Here is a 17431-nt window from a genome sequence, read left to right as displayed (position 1 = left end):
TTATTTGCTGTGTGTTACACTCCTTAACTTTGGCACAACACGCCAAAAGAAAGCCCATTTTACTTTTCCCTGTGGTGTTAATTGGTAGCGCATGCTGCCTGCCTCTTCATTAATTATGTCAATGCGTATGAAACTTCCATTTTCATGGGGGTGAATTAACAAGGCTTCTCTGAACAGGACTGACAAAAAGCCAGCCCGGCTGCCTGTGACGGTGGGGATAATGGAGACCGCCGGTGGTCAATGCCGTGGTCCATTGCAAAGGCTTACTTTGTCTGGCCCCAGAGCCCTTCTCACCTCTCCTTCTCTTGTGACCACCAGCAGGAAGCAGGCACTTTTGTGAAGCCAGGAACATCAGCTCTGCTAGGGACAGCCCATATGCCTGCCCACCCTCCAGAGATAAGATTGTGCTCAACGTACAAACTGCATGGGGCTGAGGCAGCGAGGAGGGAGGTGGGCCAGTGAAGCCCACCCAATGTAGCAGTGGCTTCCGATGCTCGCCGACAGGTCTCTGATTACCTCGCTGCGGGGGAAGCGAGGAAATAAAAGGTAATCCCTGCTGAAAACCCCTTTATTTATCACTCCAAGAGATGACTCACCATGGTCTCACAGCTAGGGAGGAGCAAAAGAAATACACGCGAACACATGCGCACACACACATCCATACACACACACACACTGCATAACCCTAAAAACCCTAAGCCAAATCACATCTTCTGGCTAACAAAGTCATTCTTTTTTTTTTTTTTTTTCTATTTCTCTGCTCAATTACTGTGAAGGTTGGTAAAAGAGTGACACCTAGTTACCGCTTTACTGTTTCCTCTCTCAAAAACGTATCCTCTTCTATGTGCTCTCTGAGTAGGATCGGACACACATTTCCATCTCTCTCTCTCTCGCTCTCTCTCACTATCTCCTCGTTTCTCTCTCCATCTCTATCTACGTGTCTCATACGATACACATTGAAGGAGGGTGAGAGAAAGCAAACATACTGATGAAGGCCTAGTGAGAGTGTGTTTTTTAATTGCTACTCCCAAACATGTCTTTGGGAGGGAGAGAATAGCGATCTGCAGAGGATTTAGCCACAGTCGGAAAGAGAAAGAAAACGTAAGGCTTAAGCTCACTTCCAACTCCCTGAGCAAAGAATGGCGGGGTTAGAAAAAGTCAGTAAGATGGGATGATGTAGCCTGGCCTCTGAGGAGGGGAGCTCCAGTCGGATACATGTGTGCCTCCCCACACACACATACAAACACACATATATACACAAGCACACACATATACACAAATACACACAAATGTGTGCACAAATGCACATACACAAAGATACATATACACAAACACATATATGCAAGTACAAACAAACACACATATATACACAAACACACACATATACACAAATACAGACAAACGTGTGCACAAATGCACATACACAAAGATACATATACACAAACACACATATATGCAAGTACACCCAAACACACATATATACACAAACACACACATATATACAAATACAAACGAGTGCACAAACACACATACACAAAGATACATATACACACAAACACGCATATATGTAAGTACACACAAACACACATATATACACAAACACACACATATATATAAGTACAGACAAACGTGTGCACAAACGCACATACACAAAGATACATATACACACAAATGCAAATATATATGCAAGTACACACAAATACACATGTACATGCAAACACACACGCATACACAAATACACACAAACGCATATATACAAAGATACATATACACACAAACACAAATATATATGCAAATACACACAAACACACATATACACGCAAACACATATATACCACACATACACACAAGTATATGCCCATATGCATGCATGAATACACACATGCATACACATACAAACACATATATACACAAACACACACATGCACACACACACAGTCAGTGGAGATAGTGCTATAGCCTCTTCTCGGATGAGCTATTCAAGATGTCAAAACCTGGACTATTAGCAAGTTCTTTCTGATGTCTCACTTCAGTCTTTCCTGCTGTAAAGTAAAGCTTTTCCTCAGAAGAAAGTGAATGGCCACTATCTAGCAAACACTCCTTCCCGGGGTTACAAAGCAGGTCTTGTTTTTTTCTCTTTTAACTTAAGTCCTTGACCGTACTCTTATAACGAGCTGTCTCATGACCGCTTGTCAGCCTTTTGTGAGGGATAAGACCGAGGGTGGCAGATGTGAGGTTGGAAGTCAAGGGGCAAGAGGATAACAGGCTCACAAACACCAGGAAACACAGGATCAACTGTCCAGTGTCTGGGTTCAATTAGAAATCCCACTGTACTTCTTCTTATCCATGTGCACTCGGGCGCCTTCCTGAGTCCTCTGAGATTCAATTTCTTCACACGTAAAATGATAAAATAATGACTGCCTCATGGACTCACTGAAAACAATGGATACACAACTAGGACACAGGAAGCATTAAATAAATATTTGTGAAAAAATAATAGCTATCAACAACTGCTGCCCTAAGGATCGTGTCCCAAGAAAAAGGAGAATCGTATAAGACTAAATGCAGGTCTGTGGAGCGCTCAGTACGTGTTAGATGCGGGGCTAAACTCTGTACTTACACTATTACATTCAGTTATCACAACGACCCAGGAGGCTGATGCTATCATTATTCCCATTTTACGGGAGGGAAAACTGAGGCTTAGCTGAGTCAAATAGCTGGCTGAACTCTTGCTGATAGTAAATGGATGAACCCGGACTTATTGATGCTCTTAATTGATATGCAGATCGTGGCACGACTCACAAAACCGAAAAGTGAAACAGCCCAAATGTCTAGCAACTGGTGAATAGATAAATAAAATATGGTATCTCCATACAACAGAATGTTCTCTGGAAATACCTGCTACAACGTGGATGAGCCTAGGAAACGTGATGCTAAGTGAAGGCAAACAGACACAAACGGCCACCTATTGCAGGATTCCATATCTATGAAACATCAGAATAGGCAAACCTGTAGACACGGAAAGTAGATTAGTGGTTGCCTAGAGTTGGCGGGGGGTAAATGAAAGTGGATCTATTCAAGGAGTTTTTGAGGTAATGAAAATGTTCTTCCCCCTGCCCCCAGCCTTACTGAGGTATAATTGACAAATCAAAATTGTATGTATTTAAGGTGTACAACATGATGACTGATATACACATACACTGTGAAATGAGAATGCTCTAAAATTAGATTGCGGCAATGGCTGCACAGCTCGCAAATATCCTAAAAAGCAGTGGATTGTACACATAAAGTGGGTGAATTTTGTGGTATGTGAATTATTTCTCAATAGAGTTGTCTAAAAGGCAAACAAAAATCCTTTCTTACTGTAAGACAAGCAACTCAGACCACCCCACTTATAATCCCATGTATACAGGCATGCCACGTGAGGAACATTTATCGACTTAATTTTGCAGAGGTGGGAACAAAGGAGAGAAGAAAACCTTGGAGAAGAGACGCTGGAGAGCAGAGGGAAATTTCTGTAGCACGTGGCAGGTCATGAGAAGTATTTTGGACTTTGTTTTCAGGGTTCAAAGAACTGTGTGTAAATATTTGTGAGTGTGTGCATTTACATGAGTGTGTGTTTGTGCATGTGTTTGTTTGTGTGCATGTGTGTATTTTCAGCTCTTGGAGAAGAGTTTTAAGTAGCACAGAGACGTGGTCCAATCTATATTAAAAAGTATTGCTCTGGCTGCATAGGTTGGAGTGGAGCTAGCTAAACTCAGGGCTGACCAAGCAGAAGCCACAGTGGTTTCCTGTCTAACAGAGAGATGAGGTCTGGACCAGAGACATGGTGGAGATGGAGAGGACGGATGGCTCTGAGAGGCCCATCAGGACATGGTGATTTCCTGGTTGTGGAGAGTGGGAGAGAGCAGGCTGCATGAGAGGGAGGAATTAAGGAGGGCGCCAACGTGTTCAGCTTGAACAATTGGGTCATACCACTTGCTAACATAGGAATCTACGTAGGGAAACGTATTTGCTGGGTAAGATCATCACGTCATTGTGAAGATCACCCTCCTCCCACATGCATAAGAAATTAAACCTCGGAAGGCCTTTGGGGAAGAAAGAGTAGAAGAAAATAGGATGAAAGACATACTCATGATTAAATGAAGGGCCTAAATTTGCTTCATTAGAAATAGAACGCTTCCTTGTTGAGATACATGGTCAAAGACCAAGAAAATAAGGTGGTAGGGGAAAGAAGCAAAAAAAAGACACTCCCCATGGCAAGCTCAGAAGCTCCCAGAAAGGATCAGCTTCTAGGCAAGGGGGAAATGTCAAATTCCTTCTTGCTTGCTTCTCAGGACAGTGGAGATTAATCCTGAGCTATACAGTGCAAACGTGGGATGTTTTCCTTTCTTAACAGTGCACCACTTCAGAGTTCCCACATGCCCTCTGGCTGGCAAAGCCCTCTAGCTGTCAGTGAATCTGTTCCCCTATTTCTGGGAAGGACTTTTTCAACCCTCATCCATCAGGGAAGTCTATTAGGAAGAACTGGCTTTGGCATTAAATAGACTTGAGTTGGTTTATGGCTCTATCCTTTATTCATGGTGACATCTTGACATCTTGGGGATGTTCTCTGGCCTTCTGGAACCTCAGCTTCCTCCCGTATAAAATAGAACAACACCAGGGCTGTTAGGATGATTACATGAGGTAACCTATCTCAAGTGCCCACCCCAGTACCTGGCACACAGCAGGCTCTCACTTAAAGGTGGGGATGGTTCCCATCACCCTCCATGGAAATGGTTTTCCATCTTTTTTGGTTTGCTTGTTGGCATTTGGGGGTCCTTTCAGGAATTAGGAAAAGCCATGCCCCATGCCCTCAATAAATGCTCATGCGTGAAAACTTTGAACAGACGTATTGAAGTCTGATCCATGGACCACATTTTAAGAATCTTTGATCTCAGGCAGTGATTCTCAACTCGGGTTGCCCATTAAAATTCCCTGGGGAACTTAAAAAAGAATACTGATAATCAAGCCCTTCTTCCTTAAAATTGTCTTTAATTGGTCTGAGATTGGACACAGGCAACATTATTTCTTAAGTTATTCCAGGAGACTGTAATGTGCCATCAGAATGGAGAACTATTGATGAAGGGGGAAATACAGGTGCCTCCTTTCCTCTGCTCAAGATATTACTCTTAGCGTCCCATATTTCCCGTGATTCTGGCAGTGTCTCGAGGTGGTTAGGCCCTCAGCCTCCTAACCCCCATTAGCAGTATAGTTTTGGCAAGATAGTCAGCTCTTTGGCTCTCATTTATTTCTTCTTGTCTATAAAATCAGGAGTGGGACAATCATACTTGTCTTCCAAGATTTGGGGGGAGGGTCAAATGATGTGTTCCATGTAATGGTTCTTAAGATATGCTGGCACAGCAATAGCTCAATAATAGATCATATGTAGCCATTATTGCCTTCATTAATAATAAGGCCACCACCATCATCATCATCTTAGCATAGTATTCCTTTATGTCGTATAACTAAACTCCTCAAATATTGATGTTATTTTTTTTCTCTGCCTTTTTTTTAAAGCAACTTGTGAGAATGCCTTATTCCCAAGTTCTCAGCCTCCAGGGTGCCTGAGACTCCACTGTTTGGAAGAGTGCCCAGGCCCTATCGCTAGGAATTCTAGTTCAGTGGGACCAGGAGGTGGCCTGATAATCCATATTTTAGGGGTCCTGGCAATACTGAGAAGCCCTACTCTACAAGACATCCAGTTTCTGAATGTGCTACACCCTCAAGTAACTTCTCATAGATTCAAGTATGCCCCTACATTTAAAATAGTGTTTGGGGGGAGGCTGCTAATAAGATAAGTGTTCCTCCATCATCAAGCACTGGGGCCATTGATGCTATAGCCAAAAGATTATTCTCCCGGAGGGTAAAGAATTGTGCCAATGTCAGAAGAGCAGAAGCAAAGATCTTATACGAAGGTGGCTGACTTGATGAGTAAATCCAGTCCTCTGTGCTCCTTTCATTCTCTTGACCCTATAAGACAGCTATCACTCAAACCAACTGCTCCAAGCAGGCCTTCTGGACCTGCCGCCCACAGAGGTTAATGATATCGCTTTTCTTTTGGTTACCTTCTCTTTTCACTGCTGCTCATAAGCTAAGCGTCCTTACCTTGACTTGTCTGGAGCCTCCCTGGTCCTGCTTTTCCAGAAATGTGACTCAGCTGGGGGCAGGTTATTCGGGGTGGCTGGATGGGGGTGAGAAGGGGTGGGCAGAAGGGAGGAGGGGTGAGAGGGAAAGGCAATTTACGGCGCCTGTGGGTAGCTGGCTTCCCCCCACCGGCACATTTCTAATTTTATTCTGCTTGCATTTATATCAGGAAATGCTGCAACCACTCGTTCTCAGGGCGGGGGATGGACCGGAGGAAGATGTGAAAGCTCACAGCAGCTTAGAGACAAGAGGTCTTGGAACCCTCTCTGAGGATTCCTCATTCAGGCCACTGCCCACCTGGCCTGGGAGTTGAAGAGGAAGTGTCCCCATAACCCCCAGCACAGGAATTATTGTAGTTTAGATTCTTGCTCATTTTCCCCGAGAAACTAAAGGAGTTACCTTTGCTTACCAGGTGTGGCTCTAGATTTCAACAACACTCTCTTTCTCTCTTATTTCAAATTCATGGGATGCTTTTTACATGGAAGATGCTCCCTGGAGCTTTTTCTATTTCCTTTACTTATTAATGGTGGAGCCCTAGAGCCCAGAATTTCTGTCCCTCTGACAGCTACCAGCCCAATGGTTAACAGCCTGGATCTGCAGATCACACAGACCTATTTTTTAATCCAACATGATCATGGACATGTCATTTAACCTCCCTGAATCTCTTTATCTATGATATGAGGATAATAATTGGAATTATAACATTGTAAATAATACATGCAAGAATCTTAGCAACGTACCTGCCACCTACCAAGAGTCCAGTAAAGAATGGCAGTTGTCATCATCATTATCATCATGATAACGGTTGATTTTACATGTCAACCTGGTTAGGCACCTAGTTATTTGATCAAAAACTAATTTTGATGTTGCTGTGACTGTATGTTCTTGATGGGATTAGCATCTACAATCGGTTATCTTTACGTAAAGATTACTAGGGGAAATTTTAGTGGGCCTGATGGAATCTGTGAAAAACCTTAAACGCAGAGCTGAGGCTTCCTTGAGCAATAAGAAATTTCACCTGTGGACTGCGGCATCGGCTCCTGCCTAAGAGGTCACAGCCTGCCCTTCCTGACGGCCTGCCCTATGGATTTCAGACTTGCCCAGCCAGCCCTCAAAAAATCACGGGAGTAATTCTTAGCAATAAATCTCTTTCTCTCTCTCACTCTTGCCGTGTTTTCATTTTGTAGGGTTAACCTTCCACGCTTTCCCATGCAAACACATACAGGGTGGTGTGGTCTATTAGTTTGCTAGGGCTGCCACAACAAAGCTCCATGGACTGGCTGGCCTAAACGATTGACACTTGTTTTTTAACTTTCTGGAGGCTGGAAGTCTGAGATCAAGGTGTCAGGAGGGTCGGTTTCTGGGAAGGATTCTCTCTTTGGCTTGCAAATAGCCACCTTCTTGTGGTATCCTCCCATGGTCTTCCCTCTGTGCCGATCTGCGTCCTAATCTCCTCTTCTCAGGAAGGTACCAGACCCATTGGATTAAGACCCACCCTAAAGAACTCATTTACTTAATCACCTCTTTAAAGACCCTATATCCAAATACAGTCATATTCTGAGGTGCTGGGAATTAGGACTTCAACATAGGAATGGGGTGGGGGACAATTCAGCCCCTAATGGATGGTGAGAGAATTGGTGACAATTTCATACCTTAGCTCCAGTAAGATGCCTGCCTCCAAAACCCAAATTCCAGTGATAGATAGCAATCCTGAGTTTCCCCTGTAGCCACTCATGTCTCCCTCGGTTGCAGGATCAGTGATGCAGGATCAGTGATGCTTTCAGTCCCAGCTTGCCAGAGAGGATGGCATTCACTAAATTTAGTGGGTGATGGGCAAAATAAATTCCACTTCCAAGAGGCTCAAAGGAGCTTCTTGGAGGTAGCTGATGAGGTTCCCTAAGACTAAGATGGAGAGAAAGGGGAGAGTACCCTCTTTGGAGTTGAATTCCCACTTTAACAGTGTATCTTCTCTCTGGCTCTGTCCACTGAAGAAAGGTAAGATGTTCTCTGGTGACAGATGGTGCCCGGTGACAGATGGTGGCCAGCTGTCCTCCATCAGTGCAGGTTCTAGCACAAAAGCCCCCTGACCTGCGTCCAACAGACAAGCTAGCCCTGGATGGGCTAGAAGCAACTGCCATAGAGTGAACCCCAGGTCACTACTCAATTGTTGAGTTCTGTTAAAAAAGATAAGAACTTTCTTCACTTCCATCATCTTTAGGTTGCAGAAACAGTTCTTAGCACTGCGCACAGTTTTGCTGTATGACTTTATAGTGAAGGTTTTGTACTCCCTAGTAATATCACAAATAACCCATCTGGCCCCAAACCTGAATGGCTTTATTTCCATTTCATTACTTTTTGTAGCAAGATCAGTAATTAATTCAACCATTTTATCATTCAAACAGTATTCACTGAATCATCTATTGTGTAGCAGGCACTGTTAGGGGCCAGTGTGGGATGAGTTTGATTGGGTTTTAGTAAAGTTTCCGTTTTGGCTCTTTTGTGCTGTGGAGTTCCTCTCTCTACCATTCATGTGAATCTAATGGAAGGAGGAGTTAAAGGTTCTTGGAAGAGACAGTGGAGAAATAATGAGAGGCATGTTCCGTCTGGTCAGAAACATGCATGGTTGATCACCGTGAAACTAGCAGAATGAAGGGCCAGAGTGTGACCAGAGGAAGCACCATAAAGCCTGGTTGATGATGCAATATACATGGAAATGGGCAGCTATGTAAGAGACAAAGGTAATGAAGATGCTATAAAAGAAAATACAATGTAAACCTCTTGCTGATCAGGTAAGAAATGCCATGAAGATGGATGGGGTTATTTGAAGACTCTACACGTCTGTATGGTATTTCCATAAAGCCCTTGAAGTGGTGGGGATGAGGAATGAGATTACAATGAGCTGCAAAGGGCTAAATTGGCTGCAAAAGGCCATGAAGCGGTGAGCACAGTAAGTGGGACAAACGTAGAGAGAGGGAATGGCTCACGGCAAGTGGAAGAGATAAACTAGCATTTCAAGTCAAGAGGATTTCTTCAGCCTCCCCAATATTTTTGGATAAGAGTATATTGTCTGATTGTTTATAAATCCAGAGCTAAAAATAATAAACAAAAAACTGTGTTCTAAAATGTGTCTGTGCTAAAATGCCCCCTTTCAAACTCTTCCATTGCATATTTCCTCTTGGCCGGGAGCTGCGAATTCAGTTATGGAAAATCTCATAGTAAATGTCGTGGGCATGTGTTTGTCACTTCGTAAATCCTCACTCTGTGCTTGACAGGACTCCAAGATCACCTTTTAAAGCTAATCTAGCTGAGGGATAAGACAGAATTCTTTGCACTTCAACTCAAGTACAAAATGACTGGCTATAAAAATCTGCCTTAACCCATATGATTGGCAGAGGGTTATAGTACTGTAGGCAACTCACTTTTGAGAGCTTGCAAGTTTCTTTCTTACAAAAAATACCTGTAAGCAAATATCCTAATTGCTAAAAATGCAGGCAGTGTATTTATAAGGGGTCTGTTAGGTTTATCTGGCAATATAAAGTCAGACACATTACACAGCACTCAATTTCAAAACTTCTACCTACTCCACGTCCTTAACTTGGCAGGTCCTCACAGGGCAAACACCGAATACTAAGACATTGTCCCCCACTACATCTATTGTACGTGCTACGTCATCCTGAAAAGATAATCATTCTATATTGACTGGCTTACTCTGACAATAACCATTACTATATACAGAGGATGTTTTTTACAAATTAGACTAAAAGTAAGCATTTACTTTAATCTGCTAAATATTTTATTGAGTTCCTGATGTCAGATCAACTAAAAGGAAACATGCTACTCTCCTCTGGGTGGTGAAGTCACTCCTGTGTCAAAGAACACCATCTGCCATAGACTCATCATGCTGGTGATTGAAACATCTGAGAAAGAAAATAATTTTCCTGTATTCCTCCCCGAATGCTGAGAAGTGGGCACTACTGGCTGCCTTACTTTTGAGTGTGTAAGCAGAACATTATTTGCTCCTCAGTAATTGCTACACACAGTTCCCTCTGTGGTGAGGCATCAATTCACCGCCCCAGAGATAATCATTACAGACCCTACACTAAGCTTTGCCCTTTTAAAAGACTCAGAACCTCCTTTTCTTCCTTATCTTTCTGCCCACCACCAACGACTGTAGGTGGAATGCCTAGGTTTATGTCAACACCATTAATGACCAGGAAGGCATGAAAATCCAGTCTTCCAAGTGTGCCACACGTGAACACAGATAGCAGGAATACAAGTATGGTAGGCAGAAACACACCACTGAAAGTTTTGCATTTCTCTCCATAAGTTTTCACTTAATTGGAATTTTCCATAATACTCACCTGGACAACAATCTTTTCTTTGACTATTTACTCCATCTCTCAGCGTCTCTCTTAATGTCAGAGAGGGGAGTGGGGAAAGCAGATATAAGGGAAATTAAATGTTCCACATATAGTTTTTACCTCTACCTTGTAGGGAAGTGACATAATCCCTCTTTCTCTTTCTCTCTCTCTCACATACACACACACACACAAACACACACACACACACACACACACACACACACACACTGGAAGGAGAGTGCGGGATAAAGAGAAAGTCGCATTATTTTTCATAATAAAGAGAGAAGACAAAAGGAATCTAGGGTTCTGGTGGGCAGCCCCAGAGAGAGCATGAGCACAAGTCAGATATGAGAGGTGTAGTGGTTTTCACTGAGCCGTCAGAGTGATATCCTTTTGATACACATGATATCACTTTGCATCCTAATTGAAACAGACCAACAGAAAAATCCATACCCAACAGGGCATCAGAAGCCTTCCACGGTACATCCCTGCCTGCCTCTTCCTCCCTATTCATATCTCTTTTTGCCTTGCATGTCAGTCTCCCCACCACACCATCCACACTGGCCTCGTTTGTCTTTCTTGATCACATTCAGATCCTTTGTTTTAGGACCTTGTATTTCAGTTCTTCCACTTAGAACCTTCCTCACCCTTACCTTCACACGGAGATGCCTTCTCAACCTTGGATTTGAGCTGGCAACCCTTCACAATTTCTTGAATATGTATCATTATCTCTCATCATGGTAAGGACAATTTGCTCGCTGATTTTATTTATTTATTTTTGGGGAGCATCTCTTCCAGCACAACACTATAAACTTCAAGAAGGCAGGAACTTGTATGGTTTGTTTACTAGCTCATTAGCATCAAATACATGTTTGTTGAATGACATGAGTGGCTCATTCATCATCCACTGGGAAAGAAGAAAAGAGAAAAGAAAAGATAGGAGAAGAGAGGAATGGTGAGGAGGAGAGAGGGGCAAGAGAAGAAAGAAGAGAGATGAGAAGAGGGGAGGGGAGTGGACGGGAGGAGAGAAAGAAGGGGAGAGGACTGCGGGGAGAAGAGGGGAGGGAAGGAAAGGCTAGAGGTCAAGATGCAAGGGGAAAAAAAATGCCAGTGCCCAATCCCTGGTGTCTGAGAAGATTGAGGAACTTCAAAAAACAAGGATGCTAATATTGAATTCTAAATTGTTTGCTGTACTGTGTTGCCTCTATCATCTCTAACTTCACATTAAAAGATGCTACACACGATGGTCTTGGATGATGCTACATGTTTGGGGTGGGCCTGAGAAAGGGGCAATAGACTAGAGGTGGGAGGAGATCACCGGGAACAGAAGATTGGAATGAGTGCTAACCCTGAGAAAATAACAAATCCCTCCAGGTATACACAGATACCCAGGATGGGCAGTGCACTTTCCACCACACATGGATAAGGGTTGTAGCCAGTTTAAATATAGAAGGCTGGAAAAGTTCGAGGCACCCAGACTGCAGATCTAAATGTTAATCAAAGATTGCGACAGTCTTAAAATACAACGTGAGTGATGTTTGAGAACACAGCACAGCTTGTGCAGCCCTATGTAAAGCAGATGCAAATCATATGTAAATGTGTACATGTCCTCCTTGACAACTTCTGACTATAGCCCCCTTCTGAGGTTTAGCTCTCCGGACGTCCTTAGATTTCTAGTTAAATCAGTGGATGGGGAGCCACTCTCTCACCTTTCAAGGCAGAAGGCTGGGTTTTGAGGGGCTTTTGAGAAGAAGTCACTAACAAGTTGATATTTGTGGAGGCAAATGGGAAACTCAAATGCCATTTGCCAACAAGAGGGTGGACTGGGACTCACAGATAAAGGGACCTGCTCCTGAGCTGTAAGAAGGTTGGACAAGGTTGTGCTGGCTGAGAACCAACTCATTGCAATTCCAGAGGCAACCCATATTGATTTTTTCCTATTTTCTCTTGTGATAAAATACATATAGCATAAAATTTACCATTTTAACTAGCTTTAAGTGGACAGTTGAGTGATATTAAGCACGTTCATATTGTTGCATAATCATTGCCACCATCTATCTCCAGAACTCTGTTCACTTGCAGGACTGAGATTCTGTACCCATTAAACAATAACTCCCCATCCTCCCTGCCACCAGCCCCTGACATACACCGTTCCACTTTTTATGATATTGACTACTCTAGGGACCATATATAAGAGGAACATACAGTATTTGCCATTTTGTGACTGGCTTATTGCACTTAGCCTAATGTCTTCAAGATTCATTCACGTTTGAGAATACATCAGAATTTCCTTTCTTTTTAAGGCTGAACAATATTCCATTGTATGGATATATCACATTTTGCTTAGCCATTCACATGTCAATGGACGCTTGGCTTGCTTCCCCACTTTAGCTATTGTGAATAAAGCTGTGACAAACATAAGTGTACAAATATCTCTTTGAGATCTTGCTTTCAATTCTTTTGAGTATATACCCCAAAGTTGAATTGCTAAATCATACGGTAATTCCATTTTTAACTTTTTTTGAGGAACTGCCATACTGTTTTCCACAGTGGCTACACATGTTACATTCTTACCAACAGTGCACAAGAGTTCCAATTTCTGAACATCCTTGTCAACACTTGTTCTTTTCCATTTTTTGATAGTAGCCATCCTAACGGGTGTGAGGGGTTAGCTTATTGTAGTCTTGACTCACATTTCCCTAATGATTAGCGACGTGGAGCATCTTTTCATATGCTTGTTGGCCATTCGTATACCTTCTTTGGAGAAACATCTATTCAAGTCTTTTGTCCATTTTTGAATCAAGTTGTTTTTTGTCGGTTGTTGTTGAGTAACTCATGTTCATTTTTTGCACACAGGTAAGTCAGTCTAGTAGGAAGACCCTTAAGAGATTCTTCCAAAGGCCATGTAGATGCCATATCTATGCTTATCCTCCTAACAAAGGCTGTTTAGGTTTTAACTGGCTTCCTCAGTTTCTCTAAGTTCCATTAGTGTTCTCTCCAACATACATCCCATAGTCAGCTTTCACCTGGAGGTCACCAGCTGAATGATCTTCCTCACTCCACGCTTGCCATGCCCCATCTCTACATGGCAGCTGGAGTGAGATTTGTAAATAAGTATCAGATCATCACTCTCCTGCTTACACCAAACTAAGGACTTCCTGCCTCACTCAGAATAAAATCTTCATATCTTAGCATGGCCTACAAGAACATATGGGACCTGGTCTTTCTTGTCCCTCTCCCTTATCCGGCAACATCTCTACATCTTCCACCACTGTCTGACCATCCCGACTTTCTTCTGTTTCTCAGTTATGCCATATTGATCATTTCGGTATCTGGCACTCCTCCAGCTTGGAACGCTCTTCCTCCAGAGCCACACACACCTGATCCGTTTTGCCACTGATATCTCAGAGAGACCGTTCCCCCCGTGTGCCAGAGTAGCCTCAACCGTCACCCCAGTCCCTCTCTCTCACATGTCTCTGTTGTATTCCTTGCAGATCAGATTTTGCTTTCTGAAATTATTTTATATTTGTGTTTTCCGCCTTGATCTCATAAAACTGGGTTTGGTTGCTATATACAGAGCCCCCAAATCACTGCAGCTTAAACACAATGTAGGTTTATTTTTCTCTCCCATAAAAGAGGTCTGGGGCTAGGCAGTCCATCATAAACCTTGTTGCTCTTTTCACTTTTCTGTACCACCATCCTTAGGACATAGATTCCATCCTTAACGTTGCCTGAACATCACATGGTTTCAAACAGCGGGAGATAGAAAAAGCCAGGGTGCAGGAAGGCTGGCATCCTAAGTGAGTCAGCCCCTATTAGAGGGTTTTCCCAGAAACTGAACCTAATAATTTTCATTGCCATCTTGTTGGTGACCCCTCTTTGCTAGGAAATCTGGAGAACATTGGATTATTTTCCTTTAATTTAGGCATCCTGGCTATGACTAAGGGACCTATTACCAAGGAGTCTATTACTAAGGAAGAAGGAATTAACGGCTTTTGGTAGGCAGCTGGCAGTTTCTGTCACAATTCCTCCTTGAATGTTTTTCCTCAACCAGAAAATATGAGCTCCATGCAAGCAGCGGTCTTATCCGTGTGGTGTAATGCAGTATGCCCCATGCCGGCTGCAGTGTCTGATGAGCACATCATAAACAGAGGTGCAATAATCATTTGCTGAATAAGGATGAAGCACAGTTGTGGCTCTTATTTTCCAACATGATGTTTAAGAACATGCATGGATCCTTTCTGCCATGTTCAGATTCTACCATAAGACAAGCCAATTTAGCATCACCATTCCATTGTCTTCCCTCTTCCCCACACCTCTTTCTGGGAAAAAAAAACATCTTCCTTGAATTTAAGAGTCATAGGATCATTCTTATCATTTACAGGAGAGTGGGGTTTCCATTCCAAAAATTGCTGATATCTAGAGTTTATATTATGTTCCACATGGAGCCCAATTTTGTAGGCTAGAACAATTCAAACCCTTTTTATTGACACCCTGTGTTCATGTTCCTGACAATAAAATGTAGCTGTGGTGTGACTTTTAGATTTCTTTTCAGAATTTTCCAGGAATCTGGCCCTATGAATATTGCTGTTTACATTCAAGAAAGGGGGTTATTGCAAAAGTGGTCCCACAATCTTCTTTTTGTCTAATTTTGTTCCAACCTTACTCAGACTATTGGCCAATGCCATGTATGGAAGTGGATGCCATCCCTCCAAATAAGAACACACAATGGCCTGACAAGTAGTGGTTGAGTTAAAACTTCCAAAGCTTCAGGCACCTGCTGCCTAGAACATGCAGACATCTATTCCCAAAGACATTTTAAAGTGCATGATTCAGAGCCCATCCTGAAAACGTTTCTCATCTATTACTTTTTAACCGATTACCATTCGATTTTTCAAATGATAAAACAGGAAAATCTTTAAACACTCAGTACATCCTGAATTATTAAACATAAAAGGGCACTTTGGTGTATTTATTATCACACTGGAGAAAATCTTGTCTGGTTTAGCCTCTTAGCTCCTTAAAATGTCCCCTCTACACCGAAGTGGAGTTAAAAATGCATTGCCATAAAACTCCATCCATTTCCAATTTTCTCATCTTCAGTTTCTGACATTACGAGCTGTCACCTTCCCAGGCTGCAACTTCCTCTGGGGAGGAGGATGGTCATGTGATGCTGGTGGTCATACTTCACTGGCCCCTTGGTACCGAAACTGAGCCCTGGTGCTCAGAGCTCCTTCCTGTTCCACTCTCTAGATGGCCTTCGTTTCTCAAAGGATCAATTCCTGGGGGCTTCTTGCAAGCATAGTTCCTACTGTGCAAACTATGTGCAATACAGCAAACTCATTTCCTTGAACCCTATGCTGAGTTTTACCTCTGATAGTGCTTTTTATTTTTTTTAAATGGAAGTGAAATTCACATGACATGAAATTAACCATTTTAAACCATACAATTCAGTGGTATTCACATGTTGTACAACCACCAACTCTACTTAGTTTAAAAATATCTTCATCGTCCCCAAAGAAAACTTCATATCTATTAGCCAGTCACTCCCTCTTCCCCCTCACCTACAAACCCCCATGCTGTCTCTATATCTTTTCTGTCTTTATGTCTCTATGGTTTTCCTACTCTGGACCTTTCATATATACACAATCATATGATATGTGACCATCTATGTCTGGCTTGTTTCACTGAGCATGACATTTTCAAGTTTCATCCATGTTACAGCATGTAATGGAATTCATTACTTTTTACGGCTGAATGAAATTCCATTGCATGGATATACCACGTTTCATTTATCCATTCTTCCACTGGTGGGCATTAGGGTCATCTCCAACTTTCGTCTATTGTGAATAATGTTTGAACCTTCACGTACGAGTTTTTATTTGAGCAGCTGTTTTCAGTTCTCTTGGGTATATGCCTAGGAGTGGAATTGCTGTGTCATACGGTAACTCTATGCTTAACTTTTTGAAAAACTGCCAAACTGTTTTTCACAGTCTGATCGTACTTTTCGCTCACAGATTTTTAGGCTCTCTCCTCTTGACACCTTTTTAACTTAGCACTCAAGAAAAGATCATTCCAGAAACAGAACGGAGCTCTGGAATTCCCAAAAGCAGCTGTGAAAACCAACAGCACTCCTCTTTGCTTCAAACACAACAATATGAAGCATGGGATGCTCAGAGCCATATTTTTCCTTACTCCTTTCCTTTGTCCCACGGGAGGACAGCTGTGCAGGAGGCTTAGAGGAACCACACCTGTATTAGTTTCAACAGCCTGGAGAAACCAGAGAATGCTGGGTGAAGGCATGTTGGAGGTGGGATGGAGGGAGAAAAAGCAATGGGGCGGGGAGGGAAAGGAACAATCCATGTGTTGAGGAGTTAGCAGACAAGGAAAAATAGCCTGGCTATTCATGTTGGCTACGATGTACATCTTTGAAACGGAGTCTTTTAAACTCTCCTTAAAATTACCCTGACTTGCATAAAAAGATGACACCATTGGCTTTATATATTTCAGATAGTCCAACTTCCCCTCTGCACACCACTCTCACCGTATTTAGTGGCGCATATTTATCTTTGGCTCAGAATTCCACTTCCCCTTCCCTTTGCAAATGCTCTCCTCTTTGCCTAAAACGTCCTTCTATCAATTGTCTGTCTTAAAAATGCCTACCCATCCTCAAAACCCTGTCCAGAAATCACCACTCTCCTCTAACCATCCAAGACACTCTTCTCATCATGACTCCTGCCCCCATGCACACATATGTCATTCAATTTTACTTATAGTTATACACGTTTGTCTCCCCTTCCTAACCATGTGTTCTTTGAAGGCATGAATCCTGGCTTACTCTAAAAAACGAGGATACAAATATTCACTTCTCAGGGTTCTCATCA

At 42.6% G+C, this 17431-nt stretch overlaps 1 protein-coding gene across 8 annotated transcripts in view; it reads right to left on the bottom strand.

Moving 5' to 3' along the window:
* RBFOX1 (RNA binding fox-1 homolog 1) overlaps positions 1-17431 on the bottom strand; it is a 1010377-nt gene that overhangs the window by 430454 nt on the left and 562492 nt on the right. The gene's annotated exons all lie outside the window — the stretch shown is intronic.

The sequence above is a fragment of the Equus quagga genome, chromosome 7 (assembly GCF_021613505.1).
Source record: "Equus quagga isolate Etosha38 chromosome 7, UCLA_HA_Equagga_1.0, whole genome shotgun sequence".
NCBI classification, from domain to species: Eukaryota; Metazoa; Chordata; class Mammalia; order Perissodactyla; family Equidae; genus Equus; species Equus quagga.
The sequence above is the reverse complement of the archived record's forward strand: the minus strand, read 5'-3'. Positions and strand labels throughout refer to the sequence as shown.